Genomic DNA, 24817 nt, shown 5'->3' with positions numbered 1-24817 from the left:
CTTATCTGCTGGGCCAGTGCATTCTTCTTCATATTAAACTTTTTTCCATAATGGAATCCAAAGAGCTAATAATATGATTAAATTTTTGAAATATGAAAAGACAAATAAATCTAGCAATATTTTGAGAGCTGCTGAGAGACATGGCACTGATAATTTTAAGAGCTCATGTACAAATCACAAGTCATGATAGTTGAAGCCAGGTTTTCCCAAATAGTAAAAATAGCATTTTAAAGTTTATGGAATTTTTCAAAGGTTAGTTAGAAGGCTTAGATCATAAATACAATCAGAATGATTCAAATATTCATTTTAAGGAAAATCACTATTATAATTATGAACTGGATTTAACTTACCAGCTGCTTAACTCATCAGACAGATTTCTTATAAGATGAGGCTTCACACCTAAGATAAAGTCAGAATTTTAAAACCTGGAATTTCCATGCAGTAATCCATCTCTAATTGCATAAAATCTTACAAGAGAACTTGTGAGTTCCACTGTTACAGATATGTTTGGTAAATTGAACTAATTTTGTGATTTTTTTTAGCATGCAGTTTTTCCACTTCTAAAAAATAAATATGTGTCTCTCTGATATTTTGCCTTTGTCACTATAGAAAAGTGACATATATACATATATATGTATCAGTTCAGTTCAGTCGCTCAGTCGTGTCTGACTCTGCGACCCCATGAATCGCAGCACACCAGGCTTCCCTGTCCATCACCAACTCCTGGAGTTCACTCAGACTCACGTCCATCGAGTCAGTGATGCCATCCAGCCATCTCATCCTCTGTCGTCCCCGTCTCCTTCTGCCCCCAATCCCTCCCAGCATCACAGTCTTTTCCAATGAGTCAACTCTTCGCATGAGGTGGCCAAAGGACTGGAGTTTCAGCTTTAGCATCATTCCTTCCAAAGAAATCCCAGGGCTGATTTCCTTCAGAATGGACTGGTTGGATATCCTTGCAGTCCAAGGGACTCTCAAAGAGTCTTCTCCAACACCACAGTTCAAAAGCATCAGTTCTTCGGTGCTCAGCCTTCTTCACAGTCCAACTCTCACATCCATACATGACCACAGGAAAAACCATAGCCTTGACTAGACAGACCTTTGTTGGCAAAGTAATGTCTCTGCTTTTGAATATTCTGCTTGATGTTAAATTGGCATTTAAGGAGAATTCTGACAAAATGTGTAATATAGAAAAGGTCTCAATATCTCTAAAAATATAGAAATTTCCCATCAGTATACTTTGCCAAAGATGTAAATCATAGCTTCAATTTCTCGATTTCTACCTAATAAATAAATATGCCAAAGTTCTTAATTATATTTCCCTATTGCATCAATATCCAAAGCACTGAGATCAGACATGGGACATGGAGACTATGAGGAAATGGAGTATATGATGACTATGGACATGGAGTATATAATGCTCATTTGTCAGGACAGGGCAGAATCAGTTAGCTGAGGGAGACTGAAGTGAGCTGCCATGGGAAATACTGAGAGCCCTACAGCTAGAATTAAAAGTTCAGCGAGTAGACCCAGGATTTAAGACAATTCTTCCTGGGGAGGAAAAAAATAAGCTTGTTAGGGCATTATAATTTCTGGCTGATGCCTGGAAAAGACTCCTATGCTTTACTCCTATGCTTTTTTTTTTCCAGGAAGCTCACATACCCCCATGGGGCATCTGCGCATCTCTTGCAGATGTGCAGACAATTTCCCAATTTATTTTTGTAAGGCGAACTCCTTTGTAAAAAGATATGCTTTTTTCTGATTGAATTTTCCATATGTATATTTCAGAAAATATATTTTAGAAAGAACTATAACAAAAATAAAATGGTCTCATAAATTTATTCATATAAAAATATTTACTATGTCTTAATTCTAAAAGGTCTGACTTGGACAAAACTTACTATGGAGAATGCATTTGTTGTTGTTTAGTCATTAAGTTATGCCCCACTCTTTTGCAAACCCACAGAATGTAGCCTGCCAGGCTCCTCTTTCCATGGAATTTTCCAGCAAGAATATTGGAGTGGGTTTCTGCAATATGTTTCCTTCTCCAGGGGAACTTCTTGACACTGGGATCAAACTCACATCTCCTGCATTGGCAAGTGGGTTCTTTACTGTAGAGCCACCAGGGAAGCCCTAGAGAATGTATTTAGTGGTGAACAAAACAGCCTTTGTCCTCAGTGAGGCTGGAGACTAAGGAAAGAGACAGACAATGAGATAAACAAGAAAATAAGCAAATGTATAATTACAAATAGTATATTTTAAATAAATGAATAGGAAGTTGTGGGTCATTTCTTTTTAATCTATACAAATTTTAATCTATAGACGTTTTAGTCAAGTGCAAATCTTGGACATTCTTACGTTATACAGACATTTATTCCTTAGTTGCCTCTTGAATTTTACCTTATGTAACTCCATAAGACAATTGTATTTTCTCATCCATTTTTTACCTGCAAATGTAGTATTTATATTTGTTGAAAAGTTGAAATCATATGACTGAATTCATATTTTTAAAAATTTACTTAATCTTTATTGTTTGTCTAAAAGCTTCTAAGATCTTTTCATGTACCATTGAATTTTTTAAAACAGTCAGTGGGTATCTGTGAATGGATCTATTTCTATAGTTTCTTTAAAGTTTACCATTTGTAAAAGGATATATTTTAAAAGAGAATATTATTGAATTTTTATGCAAATGATGAATGGACACATGTCAAAGATTCTATTGAATTTATTATTAATATTTAATGTAGAAACCAGTAAGATGTTACCATCAGTTCAGGCAACAGTTCACCACATATTTATCGTCAGTAAGGGGTGCTAAAATGAATTTATAAGTTGATGCAAAACTAGTCAAGTATCCAAAGAAATCCAAATCAAAGAAATCCATTGCATTTCACCTGACACAATTTGAATTTCTATGGCCAGACATTGTTGACATTGATATTATTTTGTGTGAGTCAACTTCTCTATTTTGAGTTGTAAAATGTCTTAGCCAAAAATAATGAAAGATAGGTAATAACCTGAATGCAAGAACTAGTAAGGTCACTCACTAAATTACAGAGAATCTCACTGCTCTTTCTTGATATTATATGTGCTATTAATGACCCAACTGAAGAGAGAAATATGGCTGATGCTCTTGAGAAGCTGAGAAGGGAGGAGATCACAGTGCAAAAGTGAAGGAGTTAAATCATAATTCCCTAGTTAATGATTAATATTGACAATGAAGTGTTTGCTTGCTTATCTTATTAAACTATAGTTTATTTACAATGTTGTATTGGTTTTGGGTATATAGTCATGTGATTCAGTTCATATATATATGTGTTCATATGTATGTATATTTTCCATCTCAGATTACTTTTCATTATAGGTTATTATAAGATATTGAGTATAGTTTCCTGTGCTATACAATAGATCATTGTTGTTTATCTATTTTATATTTGGTAGTCTGTATCTGTTAATCCCAAACTCCCAATTTATCCCTCCCCTCCCCCTTTCTCTTTTGGTAACCATAAGTTTGTTTTCTGTGTCTGTGAGTCTTTTTCTGTTTTGTAAATAAGTCCATCTGTGTAATTTTTTTATAAACCACATATAAGTGATTATATATGTTTGTTTTTCTCTGTCTGACTTACTTTACTTAGTAAGATAATTTATTGGTCCATCCATGTTGCTGCAGACTCCAAGTATTTTAATAATCCACATTCACAACTTTTGTTCCAAGAATAAAAGTAAAACAGAAACATTTGTGTTAATTTTTGAAGTTTTATTTGTCAATAATACAAGTCTGGTTGGTTGGAGGATAGGGCTTCTGACACAGAGGGAAACTTTGAGGGTTGGCTGGTCTTATTAAAGACCCTGCTTATTTCACACCAGAAAGTGATCTTTCACTTTCCTGCTCTTTATGTTCTCTGACCTGTATACTGTGCATGCCCTATCCAGGAGTTTTCAGAGAGCTGTCAAGAAGTAGGTTTAAAACAACAACAAGCAAGTATGTTAGGATCTTTCTATAAGAATTTCTAGCACGTAATATTTTTAGGTTTATTTGTTGGGCATTTTCAACTGAGTCATAGAACTATGCTATTTTTCTTTTTTATATTATGAACCCATCTTAAGAATCCTCAACATTGACAACTCATTTTTATCTAACCTGGCTCTCTCTACAACTTGAAAATAAATTCTCATGCAAGTACATCATATCCACAAAGTTTTTTAAAGACTTTTGAGATTCTACCCATTCCTAATCAGTTATCTAGTGGCCTGATCTTGCTCCTAGTCATTTCTGACATTGGGCAAAGGTGCTCCAGGATGACTTTAAATTCCTACTGGAAAAACTGCTATTAACTTGAACAGTGCCAAAGATGTGATCATTGACTTTGAGTGATATTCTCCACTTGCCCACTCTAAGAAAAGATTAATTTCACCAGTAATAGGTGCCCATTGCACACTGTGCTGTGCTTAGTCACTCAGTCATGTCCTACTCTTTGTGACCCCCTGGACTGTAGCCTGCCAGGTACCTCTTTCCATGGGGATTCTCCAGGCAAGAATACTGGAACAGATTGTCATGAGCTCCTCCAAGGGATCTTCCCACCCAGGGATTGAACCCAGATTCCCCACATTGCATGTGGATTCTTTACTGTCTGAGCCACCAGGGAAGCCTAGTAATAGGAGCATGACATTAATATGAGACCCATTCTCACACCCTCACTGCTGCAAAGGAAAGTTATTATCAGAAGGGTTACATTTCTGATGCATAACAGGAGACTGGGCAATAAAATAGCTCATACGTGTTGAGCACTTACTGTGTGACCAAGCAGTGTTTCAGTCCTGCACATATCCTCACTGGACTGTGTGCTGGGCTATTATTATCACTTGATGGATGGTTTGTTGAGCATATGTCCCAGTCCTCATAGTTAGTAAGCAATTCTGGGTCCAGAACACATGCCCATAACAAATATACACCATCAGGTGCTAGAATTAGCCAGAGTTGCAGTTCACGTTTACGCAGAGTTGGGAAAGACAGTTCCTTTGAACAAAAGAAAAGAGATTGATGTGGGACTTAGGTAAGAGTACTGGTGTTGGACATATGAGAAGCTCCAGATCGCTGTTGGCTACAAAATTATCAGAGTAGAAAGCTATATTTTTAAGAAATATAGTTGCAGGTCCAAAATTTGGTCTTTTAGAATATTCTTTACATGATGCAAGTAAAATGTTGGAATTATCTTCTAAATCATTGCTACCTGGGATTGGCTTTATTGACTAAAGTCACATACAAGAATGGGCTGTATAGGTTCTCAGTGTTGATTTGTATTACATGATGCCTTTGTGGTCTACTGCTAAATATCTAAATTGATTACACAGCCAAAAGATCAGAGGGGAAGAGGAGATATAAATAAGAAAACTAGAAAAGAGCACAGCAGAGTCTGGATAAATCCAGGGAGTTGTAAGCTTTTGCTCATACTTAAATCTATATATTGCTAAAACAAAATGAAACAAAAAAGCATATAAAGCAAGCGTTATACATTTTAAAGTCTTCATTGTAGAAAATCCATATATTCAACCAAGTTCAGCAGTGAAAATCAGAGGTATCTTTTAGTTCATTTCCTTTCTTACTGCGATATGGCACCAGAATTTCTTTATGTCATTCTTCATCTCCAAGTTTCTCAATGTGTAGATTAGAGGATTGAGCATGGGAGCAATGATAGTATAGAAAAGAGCGAACACTTTGTTTTCTGGTAAAGTAGTTGCTGGTCGAATGTAAATGAAGAATAAAGGAGCAAAAAAGAGGACCACCACAGTGTTGTGGGAACTGCAGGTGGAGAGAGCTTTGCGACGATTCTCTACAGAGTAGGACCTGACAGTTGACAAGATCACAGCGTAGGAGACCAACAAGACCACAGAAGTCACCAGGCCCATGAGGCCCGAGTTGGCAATGACAAGGAGACCAATTCTGGTGGTGTCAGTGCAGGCCAGTTTCAGCAAAGGATACACATGGGCCACAGTAGGGTAAAAAGATGGCCAGGAGAAACTGACCGAAGGAACGCAGGAACCCCCCAGCGCAGCAAGCAGCGATCATGGCAACGCACTTCTGTCTGGTCATGATCAGAGTGTAGAGCAGAGGTTTGCAGATGGCCACATAGCGGTTATAGGGCATCCCTATGAGGATGAAGACCTCAATCCCCCCAAAGAAGTGCATGGTGAAGAGCTGTGTCATGCAGCCATGGTAGGAAATGATCTTCTTTGCTGCCAGCAAGTCAGCGATCAACCTGGGGGTCACAGTGGAGGTGTAACAAAGGTCTGCGAGGGAGAGGTGACTCAGAAAGAAATACATGGGCTGCTTCACAAATTGACTGGAGGCGATAGAAATCATGACAAGTAGGTTTCCGATCAGAATTGCAACGTACCAAAGTAAGAACAGTAAAAACCAGAGAATTTCAATTTCCTTTTTCTGAGAAAGTCCTAAGAGAATAAATTCTGTGGTGTTATTCCTATTTTCCATGACTCAGAGCAGTTTGTAGCCACTTGAAATTAAATAGTTATCAATCTTTACAAATATGTAAATACAATGATGTATATTATTCCTTGTCATGGGCATTTTAAAATGGAAAGCATTCAAAACTTGAAGAAAAATATTTGATTTTTATTTTGAAAGGCTTTCCTTGCATTCTTTTTGTCCCTCTCTGGAAAATATTAATTCCTGATAAGCAACTTTGATACCTGATTTAAAAACTAACCCTGTAGAATGCAGCATATTTATGGAACCATTCTATTAGCATGTATTATCAAACATAACTGGATAATATGCCCTGGTTGAATTCAAGAAATGGTACTGTAGAAAAAAATCAGTCATCCCTTTCCTATTCTCACTATTTGTTATTGAGAAAATAGACACAGAAATGAAACCTTGAGAGAAAATAAAAAAGCACTTATATGTGGATAATGTTATATGTGAGAAATTTCCTTCCATCTATCCTAGGTGGAAATTTGATAAATAGAAAAAATCAACCAATTTGGAATCATGGGGTATATCAGTTCAGTTCAGTTCAGTCGCTCAGTCGTGTCTGACTCTTTGCGACCCCATGAACCGCAGCACGCCAGGCCTTCCTGTCCATCACCAACTCCCAGAGTTCACTCAAACTCACGTCCATTGAGTCAGTGATGCCATCCAGCCATCTCATCCTCTGTCGTCCCCTTCTCCTCCTGTTCCCAATCCCTCCCAGCATCAGAGTCTTTTCCAATGAGTCAACTCTTCGCCTGAGGTGGCCAAAGTACTATATACATGGCCAAAATCAGCTATATATCTGTTGTACCTAATTTACCAATATTATTAATTTACAAATGTGCTTGATTTACAGATAGAATATTATATTTTATAGTCAAACAAAAGGATAACAAGCAAAGTATAATTACCTCTATTTTTTCAAAGGTATCACCTCAAACTTTAAAAAACTTGTTTTTTACATTCAGTAAGGCATTTGAGGTTAATAGTAGGTTTCACTTGAATTTTAGTCTCATACAGTGTCTTACTCACTTGCATAAATTGGCTTCTTTCTAAGCGATGTAGTCAAGCTGTTAAACTCTTCCTAATAATCAGTCATCCTGAAAACGTTTGCTTCTTTCTGTTCCTATATCACATGTCTTAGTATCTCAGGCTGGCTTTTCTCTCTTCCATTCCTGTTATTTTTACCTCCTCCTCCTTCTAGTCACTGCTGTAAAGTAATGTAAAACCAGCTCTAATAATATGCTCATAACTATTATGCCTTTGAACAAACCAATACCTTTCTCCTGGCAGAAGTTCAAGAAGCATAGACTAGGGAGAACTACTGAGAATTAATCATTCCACTAAATCACACCAAAATTCTTTACTTCAACTATATAAAACACAAGGCCTTAGTATTTAAAATATTTTATTTCATTTACTCCAAACTTCAGAACCAATATATTCACACTTTATTTTCAAATCTGTAATGCTCCTCTCCTTATTTTTCATTTTCAGTGAAATTGCCATTCAAATCTGTGTACATAAAGTAGGGTCTGGAAGAGAAAAACTGCAAATCTATCTAGTGTATGAGAGTCAACATCAGTGGCCACAAAATGACATTTAAGTATGTAACAACTGAATAGTGAAGAGAGGATATTTGTAGTGGTCAAATAAACCATCTCATTCAACTAACAATTACATTTTAGGCTTTTAAAATAATTCCCAATAATTTAAAAGAATGCAGGGCTCTATTCTAACTTCTCCCCTAAATTATATTCTTCTGATTTGGTGGGAAACACTGTAAGTTCTATATTCAATCACAGATTATTCTTTACTTAGTACTTGACTTACTGCATGAATTGACCAATTAACTTATATCTTCTCAGCGTCTTTTCCCTTACTATTTGTCTAAAATCCTACCTCTGAGATTCTTTATCAGATAGCAGGTCAAATCATATTTGAAAAAGACAATGTAAATGCTATTTTGGTAAGTGCATTTGCAGACTAAAAGTGGAAAATCAATGAAATGATTATGAATTACCAAGAAAATAAACAAAAGCTTTTAAAATGCAGATTCTTTTGTCTTACCAATATTTGAATATTTCAGACAAATTGAAAATTATTTTAAAAATTTTAATCTTGAAAATGCACTCAGTCTAGGCCATTAGAAAGAGAGGGAATATGTGAAAAATACCTACAAATTAATTTGCATTTTAAAATATAAAAACTGTTTAATGCATGACTCAAAACCATAATCTATATTCCTGGACAACTTGAAAGCATTTTTCCCTATTTTCAGGTATTTCTATGGAAAATAAGAAAGTGTGCCTCATATGTCTATAAGCGTCATTTTCATATTTTAAAAAATTAATAATTATATCAACAGAAGGTATTCTTTAAAATACTGGACTATTTGGAAAATGAAGCAAAATATTGTCTCCTTCATCTTGTTGTACTATTTTCTAACTTGTTGGCACGAATATACCACATCCCTTTTTTGTATTTCAGTTTAGGCATCAATAAGCAATGGGAGTTAAACTATATGTTTAAGAATCTCTGCTGGACCCTAACTCCTTGTCCATGGTTCTGACATAAATTTTGAGGAGTCAATAGCTGGATGTTGATGACTATTATTTTCCAAACAAATCAGAATAAATTTACAACTCCCCTCCAGGTTATTGTCTCTCATTTCCTTTAAGATTAACTGATCCAGTCTCAGAAAGAAACACAACTCCTCCAGCTTTCCTTTTCTTTGGATCCTTTATAGCCTGATATTTTAAATTCCCTTTATCCAATCCAGGTATATAGAAGGCTCCATCATCTATAGTTCAAACTTAAGTATTCTTCTCTGGAATCCCTAATGATTCCCTGAAGTAGTGAACCTGGACTAGCAGTTTCAAACCAATCTTTGCTCAGTACTATCACAGTGTATTAAACTCTGTGAAATCTGCTACTTCCAGGTAGATTTCACTAACTACAGCCCACCATGCTATGGTTACTCAAATACTCTAAGTCTTGTGGTTCTTAGATCTACCTTGCTTCGTATTTTTTTTTCTAATAATTACCAGATACTGTTAAGTGCTTTAGCTTATCTCTCTAAAACAATCTTATCTTGGTGAGAGTTAGGGCCAGTGCCTCATTTTCCCCCTAACCTGGACATAATGAAAAACAAAACCAAACAAAATTTATGCCATTCAAATCTATGTTGAACAGTGAATGTTTGACTTTGGAACAGATTATATAAACTTTCTGAGCCATCTTACTTGTTTAACCTCTAAAGAAAGGAAAATAAAATTCATCTCTTTTGGATGAAGGTTTGTCTAGTCAAGGCTATGGTTTTTCCTGTGGTCATGTATGGATGTGAGAGTTGGACTGTGAAGAAGGCTGAGCACCGAAGAATTGATGCTTCTGAACTGTGGTGTTGGAGAAGACTCTTGAGAGTTCCTTGGACTGCAAGGAGATCCAACCAGTCCATTCTAAAGGAGATCAGCCCTGGGATTTCTTTGGAAGGAATGATGCTAAAGCTGAAACTCCAGTACTTTGGCCACCTCATTCGAAGAGTTGACTCATTGGAAAAGACTGTGATGCTGGGAGGGATTGGGGGCAAGAGGAGAAGGGGACGACAGAGGATGAGATGGCTGAATGGCATCACTGACTCGATGGACGTGAGTCTGAGTAAACTCTGGGAGTTGGTGATGCACAGGGAGGCCTGGTGTGCTGCGATACATGGGGTCACAAAGAGTCAGACATGACTGAGCGACTGATCTGATCTGATCTTGGATGTGGGAAAAGTTATTAACCAGTTATCAATTACTATGTGTCAAGAATTGTGCTAGGTGAAAAAAAGACTAAAATCATCCAGGAGGCTTTCTTGAAATTCTCATTTAGTAAGTTAGTTATCTAGTTCTCCTATAATAAGATTGTGACTGGATAATGACAAATTATGAAGGATTTGATGAATTAGATTATGCAATACATTCCTCATTTAATCAATTATATGGCACTGTGTCTCATCATGAATTAAATTATTAATTCTGTTGGCTTTCCCATTATATCCTCACTCTATACTTTGATTATTTTAAGTATTCAGTATGCATTTGTCAAATAAATAAATTTTATTTCAATATTTGATAGAATGAAATGAAAATTCATTTTATTTACATGTCATTATCATTATAATTATTTTGTCATGTATTTAAGAGACATAAAACACAGAATGCTTATAGTAAAATTTACTTCAGAATGATAGAGACTCAGAAAGATCATCTTAGAATTGCTTTCTAATTTTTCCTAGTATTCTATTAGAAAAAATAATTTGAAGGTCACATAAATCCATCCCTGTAACCTTCCCCCACTTCTCACTCCCTTGGCTTACTGTGGAGACTAGACCTTTAAGAGTAGTCTTATATATTAAAACTCAGTCACTTGCCCTAAAACCCTGGTTGTCTCCAACCTGGGTGGTCTCCAAACGTACAGAACTAAATCTTACCATGCACTATTAGCCACTCTTTCATTTATTCTGAATATTTATTCAGATCATCTTCATTAACCTCCTCTTTTAATAGACAGCCCTGTCTTGGACAACTTGTAATAGAATAAGTGGTGTTTTTAAATACAGGAGTGAGAAACTCAAGCTACAAATATGGCACATTCAGGCAATTAATAGAAAGTAAGTGCAGAGTGATTTAACATACTTTGTACTTCTTGAGTTTTTCCTTAACAGATTCCCTGTATCCTTTACTGGAATTTAAGTCACAGACTTTCTGCTTTACTAGCTTCCCTTTAACATTCCCCAAGTTATGAAAAAATGTTTATCACTGCCATTTTTATTACTTTATGCAACTGACATAGGAAGGGTAAGTTATCACACACGAGTTGTACAAAAAATGTGTAGCCATGAAAGAGATGCTCTGTGTTACCAGGTAGATAGAGCAATAGTTTCAAATGTTGACTGTATGAAAATGTGGTTAAAGTCTTCTAACAAACATTAGCCAAGGGGCAAATGATCATTAAATTATATTTAAATAATAAATTCTAAAATCATATTGATCTGATTAATTGTGGATTGATTAAAGAAAAGTTAATTCATGTCCAACTCACTTGGCTTAAATCTCAGGTACATGTAATATTTCACAGTACCATAATGTAAATTAACCAGTAAATTCTATGACTATGAAGTAATATGTCTCATTATACAAATAATTCTCTAGAAATCTGAAAATAGAAGTTAACTGCTCTCTAAGGTAAGTGTCCAGCTTTTTTCTTAAGCAAATTCAAAAGGCTTTTCCCAGTCTTACTTTAATGTTTAAGAGAACAAAATGGTGCCATCACTTATGTTGGCAACTATTCTTTATTTCTCTTTAAATAACACTTTTATTATATTCTATGGTGAACATTAAAACAAAGACAGCATAAGGTTCCTATCTGATTTCTAAGCAACCTTACCAGGGAGATATTTAACTTGCAGACATTTATTGCAGTATCTCTGTGAGTTTGGAAATTCCCTTTGGGATAATGTGACCAAAGTGAAGCTGAACTTTTCTGAACATTATTCAAAGACCTAAAAATAATTATATCGACCAAATCATATTTTCCCTATGTGTATATGGAAACTAAGTACAACTTTCCTTGGGGGCTATTGTGAGAAAACTCAGATGGCCTGGAAAGAAAGCTCATAACATGCACACCTCAGAAAGAAGAGGCAAAGAAAGAGAAGGAAACTCTTTCTTTGTTGCAGGTAAAAGGAAAACATTGATGCCGCCTCAATTCAGTTTGTGGAGCGTGCTGGCTATTCCAGCATGCATCTCCTGTAGCCTATCAATAATAAAACCACTTTGAAAAGTTATCACAATCTGTTGTCCATTCTTCCTCAGTGTCTTTCACTGTTGATTTTTCTGTCCACAGTTTACCCAAATAGCTCCCTTATATACCTCATCCCTGTAATGGAAGGTAACACCAAGTCTTTTTGTGGTTACTTACATTTTTCTTATTTCTCAGTAACATTTGGAGACAATATTTTCTCTTCTCTGACAGCATTTTATTCAAGCTCCAGAAACCATATTCCTCAAATGTTCACATTTTTAAAAAATGGCACTTGTAACAACTTTAAGTGCACAACTCAGTGGCATTGCTTATATTTACAATATTGGGTAATTGCTATATATTTCCAAAACATTTTCATCACTCCAAACAGAAACTTCGCACCCATTAAGTAATAACTCCTCATCCTCCTTTCCCTCTGCCACTGATATCCTTTAATATACTCTGCCTCTGTGAGTCTTGTTCTTCTATTTCATGTAAGGGAAATCATGCAATGTTTGTTTCTCCTATCTTTTTTTTTTTTTAATTACTTAGTTACCTTGGCTGTATCAGGTCTCAGCTGTGGCACAGGGATATCTCATTGCACTGCCTGGGCTTTTCACTGCAGTGGGGGGTGTCAGTTGCTCCTCCACAGGTGGGATCTTAGTTTCCAACAAGGGGTTGAACCTGTGTTCTCTGTGTTGCAAGGTGGATTCTTAACCACTGAACCACCAAGGAAGTCCCCTATCCCTTTTTTTCTACATTGCAATTTAATCTTGATTTCTCACAAAATTCTTTTTTTCTTTTTTTACAATCTCTTTCTTGAGTCCAACCAACTCTTTTTTGGCATAATCTCTTTTTTCTATTCATGTTTTATTTTATATTTATGACATATTTTTAATATTTCCAAATAATATTTAAGGAGATTTTCATGCAAAGATGGGCTCGATAAAGGACAGAAATGGTATGGACCTAACAGAAGCAGCAGATATTAAGAAGAGGTGGCAAGAATACACAGAAGAACTGTACAAAAAAGATATTCATGACCAAGATAATCATGATGGTATGATCACTGACCTAGAGCCAGACATCCTGGAATGTGAAGTCAAGTGGGCCTTAGAAAGCATCACTACGAACAAAGCTAGTGGAGATGATGGAATTCCAGTTGAGCTGTTTCAAATCCTGAAAGATGATGCTGTGAAAGTGCTGCACTCAATATGCCAGCACATTTGGAAAACTCAGCAGTGGCCACAGGACTGGAAAAGGTAAGTTTTCATTCCAATCCCAAAGAAAGGCAATGCCAGAGAATGCTCAAACTACCACACAATTGCACTCAATTCACACGCTAGTAAAGTAATGCTCAAAATTCTCCAAGCCAGGCTTCAGCAATATGTAAACTGTGAATTTCCAGATGTTCAACCTGGTTTTAGGAAAGGCAGAGGAACCAGAGATCAAATTGCCAACATCCGCTGGATCATGGAAAAAGCAAGAGAGCTCCAGAAAAACATCTATTTCTGCTTTATTGACTATGCCATAGCCTTTGACTGTGTGGATCACAATAAACTGTGGAAAATTCTGAAAGAGATGGGAATACCAGACCACCTGACCTGCCTCTTGAGAAACCTATGCAGGTCAGGAGGCAACAGTTAGAACTGGACATGGAACAACAGACTGGTTCCAAATAGGAAAAGGAGTACGTCAAGGCTGTATACCGTCACCCTGCTTATTTAACTTCTATGCAGAGTACATCATGAGAAACGCTGGGCTGGAAGAAACACAAGCGGGAATCAAGATTGCCAGGAGAAATATCAATAACCTCAGATATGCGATGACACCACCCTTACGGCAAAAAAGTGAAGAGGAACTCAAAAGCCTCTTGATGAAGGTGAAAGAGGAGAGTGAAAAAGTTGGCTTAAAGCTCAACATTCAGAAAACAAAGATCATGGCATCTGGCCCCATCACTTCATGGGAAATAGATGGGGAAACAGTGGAAACAATGTCAGACTCTAATTTTTGGGGGCTCCAAAATCACTGCAGATGGTGACTGCAGCCATGAAGTTAAAAGACACTTACTCCTTGGAAGGAAAGTTATGACCAACCTAGATAGCATATTCAAAAGCAGAGACATTACTTTGCCAACAAAGGTCCGTCTAGTCATTCCAGGTGTCATGTATGGATGTGAGAGTTGGACTGTGAAGAAAGCTGAACACCGAAGAATTGATGCTTTTGAACTGTGGTGTTGGAGAAGACTCTTGAGAGTCCCTTGGACTGCAAGGAGATCCAACCAGTCCATTCTGAAGGAGATCAGTCCTGGGTGTTCATCGGAAGGACTGATGCAAAGCTGAAACTCCAATACTTTGGCCACCTCATGTGAAGAGTTGACTCATTGGAAAAGACTCTGATGCTGGGAGGGATTGGGGGCAGGAGGAGAAGGGGATGACAGAGGATAATATGGCTGGATGGCATCACCGACTCGATGGACATGAGTTTGAGTGAACTCAGGGAGTTGGACAGGGAGGCCTGGTGTGCTGCAATTCATGGGGTCTCAAAGAGTCGAATACAACTGAGGGACTGAACTGAACTGAATAAATGATAATTTTATTATTAAAATTGTTGTGTTTTACTTATGGGCTAAGATATAGTCAATTTTTAAAACTTCTTAAGAAAGATTGGAAAAAATTCTATTCCTTATTAGTAGATTTCTGTGATATAATGTAATTGTGTCATTTGGGATTATAACAGAAACACAATCACATATATATATATATATCATATATTGGTTTTAGTTTGAATTTAGAGTATTTTTATTTCTCCTCTCCTCTCTTATAGTATGGCTTATTAATATTTTTGCTTTGTCATTGAATTATATATATATGTTAATAACATTATAACTTCATTATGCATTCTTGTTTTTATAATATGTTAATAGTATTTGCTTCTGTAAGGATTTTAATATTTATGCTAATATTTGCACATATTATTAACCATGTTTTTGTGTATTTACTTTTTATAAAATTAATTGAGATGAAGTGTTAACACTCTTCATTACCTAAACTATGTGATTATGTATCACTCTTAGTTCAAAAATGAAAATTGGAAAAACAAAGATAAAAATCAAAGGTGAATTGCTGCTTGAATGTGATATAGTAAATTGCCATCTTTGAACACTGGTTTCCTTATTCCTGAAAGAGACATGAAATTACTAACAGACCAAAAAACAAACAAACAAACAACAACAACAAAATAAACCTAAAAACAAAATTATTTTTTATTCTATGGACTTAAACCTAGAAAATAAGTGGCTTCCCTGGTGGCTCAGATAATAAATAATTCACCTGTAATGTAGGAGACCCAGGTTCAATCCCTAGGTCAGGAAGATCCCCTGGAGGAGGAATTGGCTACCCACTCCAATACTCTTGATGGAGAATCCCATGGACAGAGGAGCCTGGTGGGCTACAGTCCATTGGGTCACAAGAGTCGGACATGACTGAGCGGCCACGCACACACAAACCTGGAAGACAACTTCTCAGTTAGTTCAGAGAAACTGCTCTGAAAAGGGAAGGGAGAAGTCAGGATGTATATGCATTTTTGCAACAAAAACCAGGTAGTCAGACCATCAGAAGATTATCGGAAATTAAAACCAGAAAGCTCACGTTAATGAATTTAGGGCTTTCTGTGCCTGGGAGAAGGAACAGTCTGGGCTCCTTGAAATCATCCCTTTGAGCTGCACCCTGACTACTTAGGGCCAGTGCCCTGCTCTTTTCTATCCTGTGTTCCCTGAGGATGCAGCTCTGTTCCAGAGAGTTCCTCAGGGCTCAGCAGCCTGAGCGGGAGGTTGGGGTGCAGGAGCCATGCTGATGGCTTGGTGGCCTCAGCATCCTCTGTCGGTCGACATGACAGAGCACATTTTTCCTTCACAGAATAAAATGTTTTCAAAGTTATATTTAAACCACGAACATCTTGCTTTCTACCAGTTTCTGCTACTTTCTCTAAAGCAGTCAATCAATGCACATTATTTGTGCCTTGATTTAAATTACAGTGTCACTCTGCCATCTAGCGGATATGCTATTTGTATCACTTGTTGCTGCTGCTGCTAAGTCGCTTAAGTTGCTTCAGTCGTGTCGGACTCTATGCGACCCCATAGACTGGGCTTTGCAGCCCACCAGACTCCCCAGTCCCTGGGATTCTCCAGGCAAGAACACCGGAGTGGGCTGCCATTTCCTTCTCCAATGCATGAAAGTGAAAAGTGGAAGTGAAGTCGCTCGGTCATGTCTGATTCTTAGCGACCCCATGGACTGCAACCTACGAGGCTCCTCCAGCCATGGGATTTTTCAGGCAAGAGTACTGGAGTGGGGTGCCATTGCATCACTTGTTGGGGAAAGACAAATTCATACTCTTTGCTACTAATTTGCAGAGGGATTTTATGCTACTTGAGGCTCAGAAGGTAAAGGATCCGTCTAGAATGTGAGAGATTCTGGGTTTGATTCCTGGATTGGGAAGATACCCTCGGGAAGGGAACGGCAACCCACTCCAGTATTCTTGCCAGGAGAATTCCAGGCAGAGAGGAGCCTAGCGGGCTACAGTCCACAGGGTTGCAAAGAGTCAACCATGACTGAGCGATTAGCACTTTATACTCTTAGATCCTATGAAAAAATTCTACCAATTACTATGTAATTTTGCTGAGAATGAGACGACAAATAGATAATGTAGGGTCAAACTGGGAATGTTGGGGAAAATAAAACCAACATTTCCTTCCCATTGTGTCAAACTAGTATTTAAACTGTATATAAACTTAAGCGGAAAAAATAACCCCTTGTGTAATAAGAAATAATACTGGACTGAGACTATCAGATTTACTTTAATTCTTTAATCTTTTCTGAATATGTGCCGGACTGGAGCCCCAGACCAGATCAAAGAAAGATAAATAAAACTGCCTGTGCGCACACTAGACACCAGGGTGCCCGTGATGGCCTGCACTTCATACTTGCCATTCTCAGAGGTATCTACACATAAATACATGCAGGGAAAAAAGTGCAAGCGTTAGTTGCTCTGTCGTGTCTGACTCTTCATGACTTCATGGACTATAGCCCAACAGGCTCCTCCATTCATGGAATTCTCCAGGCAAGAACACTGGAGTGAGTAGCCATTCCCTTCTCCAGGGGATCTTCCCAATCTAGGGATAGAAGCCAGGTCTCCTGCATTGCAGGTCAAATCTTCACCATCCGAGCCACCAAGGATCTATCTAAAATTACGTGTTTACATGTCATACTGAATTTAGGAGGCTATTTTGAATTGAATTTCTTACTTTTTTTAAGCATGCTTTACCTACATACACTTATAGGAATGATCTCTTCAGTTAAGTGCTGTGCTGTCATTCAGTTGTGTCCGACTCTTTGCGACCTCATGGATTAGAGCCCACCAAGCTCCTCTGTCCATGGGAATTCTCCAGGCAAAAATACTGGAGTGAGTTGCCATTCCCTCCTCCAGAGGATCTTCCCAACCCAGGGATCAAATCTGGGTCTTCTGCATTGCAAGAGGATTCTTAACCATCTGAGTCACCAGGGAAGCCCCTCCTCAGTTATAGACAAAGATTAATAAAGTTTGTATTTAATTCAATCCTTATGTATTAAGGTGGTTAGAATGTACTACTTAGTTATAGTAATAGATTTTTTTATCAGATGGAGTAGTTAAGTCAACCTGTTACAGATGTGTAAATTATGGATTTTGAGAATTATACAGATAATTTTAAAACAGTATTTTGGGAACACCAAGCAAAAAGTGATCTTAGTGAAAGCTCTAGGCCAGTGTGAGGACCAGTCACAGAATATGGGAAATGTAGAGAGACATTGTGGAGTTTAATATCTTGTTTACATTCTTCCAGAAAAGTCTTCCCCTTCCTTTTGTTTACATTAAAGTTTGTGTCTCTAGAGCCCCTTCTTATATACTTTTAGTGAAACTGGGCAACCCAGAGACTCTGAGTCATTCACACTATTCTGTTCATTGACACTGGAGAAAAAAATAGAAAATTCTTTTATTGTTGTTGGTCTGAAATTAGCTTCCTGGGGCTTTTAAAAGTTAATTCATTTAAAATTAAATTTCTGTCCTTAGGACACAGAAAAAAGGTCAGTGTTTCTTTCATATTTTAGCCTTGAAATATTTGAAGACAGTGGTAAGAGTCTCCGTTTGTTTTCCCTCCGTGTTCCAGATGTCTTCAGGCCTTTGGTTGGTTTATCAGATGCTCTAGCCCCCACATTACACCTCACTGTTTACTACTTCTCATTGCAGGTGCCTGTGTGATTATTGCTAGCTTCTGGGAATCATTGACTCATCTACAATGAGATGCTGTCAAGAACATAATGTTTGTTCCTGAAACAAAATGAAAATGGGAGTTAATTCTTTCTGTTTACATCAACAACTAATGCAACTGCATTGAATGCCATGATTATAGTATTGAAACTGAGTCCATTTCATTCCCATTGTTGACACCGTTTTACAACCACACTCTCTTCATTACTACATACTTGTCCTGTGGGCATAGAACTCTATTTCAACTCTATTCAGCAATCGGTTTAGTTCAGTTCAGTTCAGTCTCTCAGTCGTGTCCGACTCTTTGTGACCCCATGAATCGCAGCACGCCAGGCCTCCCTGTCCATCACCAACTCCCGGAGTTCACCCAGACTCACGTCCATCGAGTCAGTGATGCCATCCAGCCATCTCATCCTCTGTCGTCCTCTTCTCCTCCTGCCCTCAATCCCTCCCAGCATCAGTACTAATCCTAATTGCATTCTTTACACGATTTAGATTCTCTGGTTCTCTGATCGTATCTCATACTTTTTGTTGTTGTTCAGTCTCACAGTCATGTAAGACTCTTTGCAACCCTATGTCCTGCAGCATGCCAGGCTTCTCTGTCCCTCGCCATCTCCCAAAGTTTGCCCTTCATAAACTCTACTTCTAATTGAAAACAATTTGAACATTCAAATTCCTACCTTGGTTCAGACTGTCTTCTCTGCTTAAAATGTCTTTTGTTTTTCTTTCTTATCCCTTCAATCTATCTTAACACTATAGTTTGACTCAAAGTTCAAAGTCCTATTGTGATTTTATCGATCAGGAAATATCTTGGTCATTATTCAAGTATCTCAACATGTGAGGAACACTCTTAATATGCTTGACAAAAGCTTAATGAAAAATAAATAAGCAGAACACAAAAATATGCACAGTGGCAATGCAGAAAAGTGCAGTATTTTTTAAAGCACATCATTATTTCTCTCACTACATTACAATTATACCATAACAATCCCACTGTTGAACTTCCCAGGTGGCGCTAGTGGTAAACAACCCAACTGTCAATCCAAGAGAGACAGGTTTGATTGCTGGGCTGGGAAGTTTCCCTGGAGGAGAGCACTGCAACCCACTCCAGAGTTCTGCCTGGAGAATCCCATGGACAGAGGAGCCTGGTGGGCTTCAGTCCATACCCTCTCAGAGTCAGACACCACTAAAGTGACTTAACACACATGCACCCAGTCACTTTATCATAAGCCATAATTGAGAACAAGCTTAAATCTCTGTATTGCCACTCAGAGGACATCTGCCTACTCATCTGGAAATAATTTTAGACTTTGAACAATCAATAAATGCCTTCTATTGCATACGTTGACAAGGTGTGATCTGCAAACCAAATCTGTCCTACTGTCTTTTATAAATAAAATTTTATTGGAACAGAGTCATGCCTATTGACTTATATATTGCCTACAGGTGAATCCATGCTGTGAGATACAAAAGTGCATAGCTGAAATTGAGACTACGTGGCCCACAAGGGCTAAAGTATTTACTGTACAGCTTTTTCCAGAAAAAAGTGCTGCTCCCTGTCCTATTAAATTGTTATTGGAGTTGAGATGTTTATATGTTAAGATATGGCAGCTTCTTAAATAATAAATATACTATACTTCCCATAAACCTAGACTATAAACTGAAAAATAGAATACCAGTTTTTTTTCCAATTTCAATAATAAATGTAAGAATAAAAAAGAATTGTGCTCATATTTGTAATAGTAATGCAAGTTGTATTATCTTAAGAAAACCAATGGTTTTTACAGAAAATGAAACTCACAACACAATGTTAAAGAAAGGGTAAAAAACACTATAATATGATTCAAATTGTATAAGTTTTACATCCAAACACGTCAATATGTCCCTCAGATACAGAGAAAGTGAAAGTCGCTCAGTTGTGACAGACTCTTTGTGACCCCATGGCCTGTACAGTCCATGGACTTCTCCAGGCCAGAATAATGGAGTGGGTAGCCTTTCCCTTCTCCACGGGGTCTTCCTAACCCAGGGATCAAACCCAGGTCTTCCGCATTGCAGGCGGATTCTTTTTTTTTTTTTTTTTTTCTAATTTTATTTTATTTTTAAACTTTACAATATTGTGTTAGTTTTGCCAAATATCAAAATGAATCCGCCACAGGTATACATGTGTTCCCCATCCCGAACCAGCTGAGCCACAAGGGAAGCCCAAGAATACTGAAGTGGGTAGCCTATCCCTTCTCCAGGGGATCTGCCTGACCAGGAATTGAACCGGGGTGTCCTGAATTGCAAGAGAATTCTTTACCAACTGAGCTATGAGGGAAGCCCACAGATACAGGGGGACAACCAGAAATTCAACAAAAATTAAGAATCTTTAGATTGTTACCCAATAGTTGATTTTGCTTTTGTATATTTCTGCATTTTGCAAGTATTTAAAGACAAAAATATAGTGTCTAGTTCAACATTTTTAAAAGATCAATGGACTAGCGTGCATGATGAAATTGTTCCCCAAACTTTGGAAAAAAATGCATATGCAACCAAAGTATCACAAGGACATTATTTCATCTAATTTCCCCATTTGTGGTCTCAAGGCAATAGCTAAATAATATTCTCTAAGGTTAACCTCCTTGGGGTTTTGGTGGCATATATATGTTACAGTTTGATGTTAGGGTTCAGCTTTTTTGGTTTCCTTTTTTGGTGTCCTTTTCTCAGTCCTTTTCAAGTCTGAATATATTTTTAATACATTATAAGAGAAATTCATTTTCTGAAATATTCATTGCAATATACTCTAGATTCCTGTTAACTATTTTTCAGACTTATTACTATATTAAAAAAAAATGACTTCTCAGCATAAATTTTCCTGGAATCCATTGAACTTAGAAAAGAATCTTTATTAAATGAGCCAGTCAAATTCTTCTACACTCAGGTGAGTTGATTTTTATTTCACTTTAAAAGGAATATAATATGTTCCTAATATACTTCATTAATCTTTGCAGGAGGCAAACAAGCACGTGTATAAATCTAACTGCCAGATTACTTGTTTAGTTGACTAGAAGTCTTTGATTATTTATCTTTCACCACATTTATTATTGTTCACCATGCTACATCACAAGGAAATTTTTTGTTTTTTCTGGATCACAATATTTTCATTCCCTTTATACATACAAACTTGAATAATAAACAAGAACTATAGATTGTCATTTGTGCTTATATGGATTATATCCTGGAATAATGCTCTAAGAAACAAATTGAGGCTGAGATTTTATAATTTTATAGTTTCTAAAATGCCTGTTACAGGGCTGAACACATAGTGGGTCTGCAATGGGAAAATTATTCCAGGGTAATTGCACAGAAAAGAAGATAAATACTATGTGCAGCATCTGTGCTCACAGCTGAGCATGGCTGACACTTCCTGGACTACATAGGCGATTGGGAACATTGGCCCCAAGCCTGTTGACAAGTACAGAGTGTGGAAGGTGGAGAGAAAAGCTACAGGTGTGGAGAAGGAGTGTGGGGAAGAAGGAACAAGCGTGCATCAGAAATTGTATTCATCTTTGGTGAAGATTTCCCTTTCAACCCTGGACTATTCAAACTTTGTTACCATAGACATAGGGAACAAATCCTGACTTTAAAAAAAAAGTATTTTCAGTTAGAGAATATGTGCTCTATGATTTGCATGTTAAATTGAAACATACTTTCAGGGAATCAGGAATTAATCACATGTTTAAGAATGTAAAGGAATAACTGAAGAAAAAGAGTGGGGGAATATGTGAATGACATAGTTATACATGTACAGGAAATCTTGAAGTGTTATATGTGTTCTTGGAGTATAAATTTATAAAACCTGAGTGAAAATAACAGAGTGTTTAATTTCAACTCCTAATGATATATAGAATTTTTAGAGAAGTCTATGTGGAATGAACTTCCCTTTATACTGAGTGCCATTTCAGGTTTTGGTAAGAATTTAGGAAGTAGCTTTAAAAAGAATGAATTTTAATGTCAGAAAAAGACAGTAGAGGCATTTTGGAGGGAAAGAGGCTAATTTAAAAAATAATAATAATTCAATGCACTCTTTTTCCCCGTAAGTACTCTCATTCTATGCCTAGGTCAGGAAGATCCCCTGGAGGAGGGCATGACAACCCTTCCAGTGTTCTTGCCCAGAGAATCTCATGGACAGAGGAACCTGGTAGGCTACAGTCCATGGAGTCACAAAAACATCCGACAATACTGAGGGAATAACATTACATTTCTTTCAAATTTTGCTGCAGATTTCTCTGAATCAACTTTTATATTTTGTCCACAGGAACCAAGAAAACCAGAGTGCTAAAGTCACTTTCATTCTCTTGGGCTTCTCAGAATATCCCGAACTCCAGATACCCCTTGTCCTGTTATTCTTAACCATCTACTCCATCAGTGTGCTGGGGAACCTGGGCATGATCCTAACTATCTAGATAAATCCCAAATTCCACACCCCTGTGTACTACTTCCTCAGACATTTGTCCTTTGTTGATCTCTGTTACTCAACAGTAGTTACATCCAAGCTACTAGAAAACTTGATTGTGGAAGACAGAACCATCTCCTTCACAGGATGCATCATGCAGTTCTCCTTTGCCTGCATATTTGTGGTGACAGAGACGTTCCTGTTGGCAGTGATGGTATATGACCGATTTGTGGCCATTTGCAACCCTCTTCTCTACACAGCTGTCATGTCCCAGAAGCTTTGTTCCTTATTGGTGGGTGCATCATACTCTTGGGGGTACAGTCTGTTCCCTGACTCTTACCCACTTTTTATCTGAATTGTCCTTTAGAGGAAATAATATCATAAATAACTTTGTCTGTGAGCACGCGGCCATTGTTGCTGTTTCCTGCTCTGACCCCTACGTTAGCCAGGAGATCATTTTAGTCTCTGCCACGTTTAATGAAATAAGCAGCCTGATGATTATTCTCACCTCCTATGTTTTCATTTTTATCACTCTCCTGAAGATGCCTTCAACTGGGGGGCACCACAAAGCCTTCTCCACCTGTGCCTCCCACTTGACTGCCATTACCGTCTTCCATGGGACCACCCTTTTCCTCTACTGTGTTCCTAACTCCAGGAGTTCATGGCTCATGGTCAAGGTGGCCTCTGTCTTTTACACAGTGGTCATCCCCATGCTGAACCCAGTGATCTACAGCCTCGGGAACAAAGATGTGAAAGAGACTGCTAGGAAGCTAGTCAATACCAAATTATTATGTCAATGAATGTAAAATGGCTTAGGTTTGCTTTTTCATTTACAAGAGCACTGTGGAGAACTGTCCAAGTTTTGTAGCATTTTTAATAGCATTTCAAATTCCAATTTTTAGGAAGGAAAACAGTGCACACATTTAACGTAATTCCCTTGTTGATACATCGTTCAACACTTTAGTAAACTGTAGAGACTTAGCAATAAAATAATAAAAAACACCTAATTAAAGCCTAGACTATTTAAGTCCCTAGATAAAGTGTTTGTCATGTAAAGATTTCTGAGTAAAGACACATTACCATTTGGCTGTTCAGGTGAGTCTTCCTTTTTTCTTTTCTTTAAGTCATTATAGGTCATCAAAGAATGGATTTGAGTTGTCATGGAAGTTTATAGTTAACCATGAGGGAGTTACATCAGTTGAATCATAGTAACTAAGAGTTGTTCAACACTAAGACACTAAAGTTAAAAGACATTCCTGTGCTTAGTTGCTCAGTTATGTCTGACTCTTTACAATTCTATGGGCTTTAGCCTGCCAGGCTCCTGTGTCCATGGAAAGAATACTGGAGTGGGTAGCCATTCTCTTCTCCAGGGGATCTGCATGACCAGTAATCAAACGTATGTCTCCTGCATTGCAGGCAGATTCTTTACCATCTAAGGTACCAGGGAAGCCTAAATTTAAAGGATATATTTATTTAACACCACATAGAAAGAATTTGTGGAGAAGGCAATGGCACCCCACTCCAGTACTCTTGCCTGGTAAATCCCAAGGATGGAGGAGCCTGGAGGGCTGCAGTCCATGGGGTCGCTAAGAGTCGGACACGACTCAGTGACTTCACTTTCACTTTTCACTTTCATGCATTGGAGAAGGAAATGGCAACCCACTCCAGTGTTCTTGCCTGGAGAATCCCAGGGACAGGGAAGCCTGTTGGGCTGCTATCTGTGGGGTCGCACAGAGTCGGACATGACTGAAGTGACTTGGCATAACATAGCATAGAAAGAATTGGTACATTATAAGTGCAAAGAAGTC

At 37.6% G+C, this 24817-nt stretch overlaps 2 pseudogenes across 1 annotated transcript; one reads left to right on the top strand and one right to left on the bottom strand.

The window, feature by feature from the left end:
- Positions 1 to 5578: 5578 nt before the first annotated feature.
- On the bottom strand, positions 5579 to 6487 carry LOC147350645 (olfactory receptor 4P4-like; annotated as a pseudogene).
- Positions 6488 to 17234: 10747 nt separating this feature from the next.
- On the top strand, positions 17235 to 24258 carry LOC147350644 (olfactory receptor 5D3-like; annotated as a pseudogene). The gene is made up of 3 exons (XR_015149086.1): positions 17235 to 17267; positions 21994 to 22125; positions 23020 to 24258. The product of XR_015149086.1 is annotated as an olfactory receptor 5D3-like (transcript).
- Positions 24259 to 24817: the final 559 nt, after the last annotated feature.

Source organism: Bos grunniens, chromosome 20 (assembly GCF_055505025.1).
Source record: "Bos grunniens cultivar Pamir isolate PY7600 chromosome 20, Bosgru_T2T1.0, whole genome shotgun sequence".
Lineage (NCBI taxonomy): Eukaryota > Metazoa > Chordata > Mammalia > Artiodactyla > Bovidae > Bos > Bos grunniens.
The sequence above is the reverse complement of the archived record's forward strand: the minus strand, read 5'-3'. Positions and strand labels throughout refer to the sequence as shown.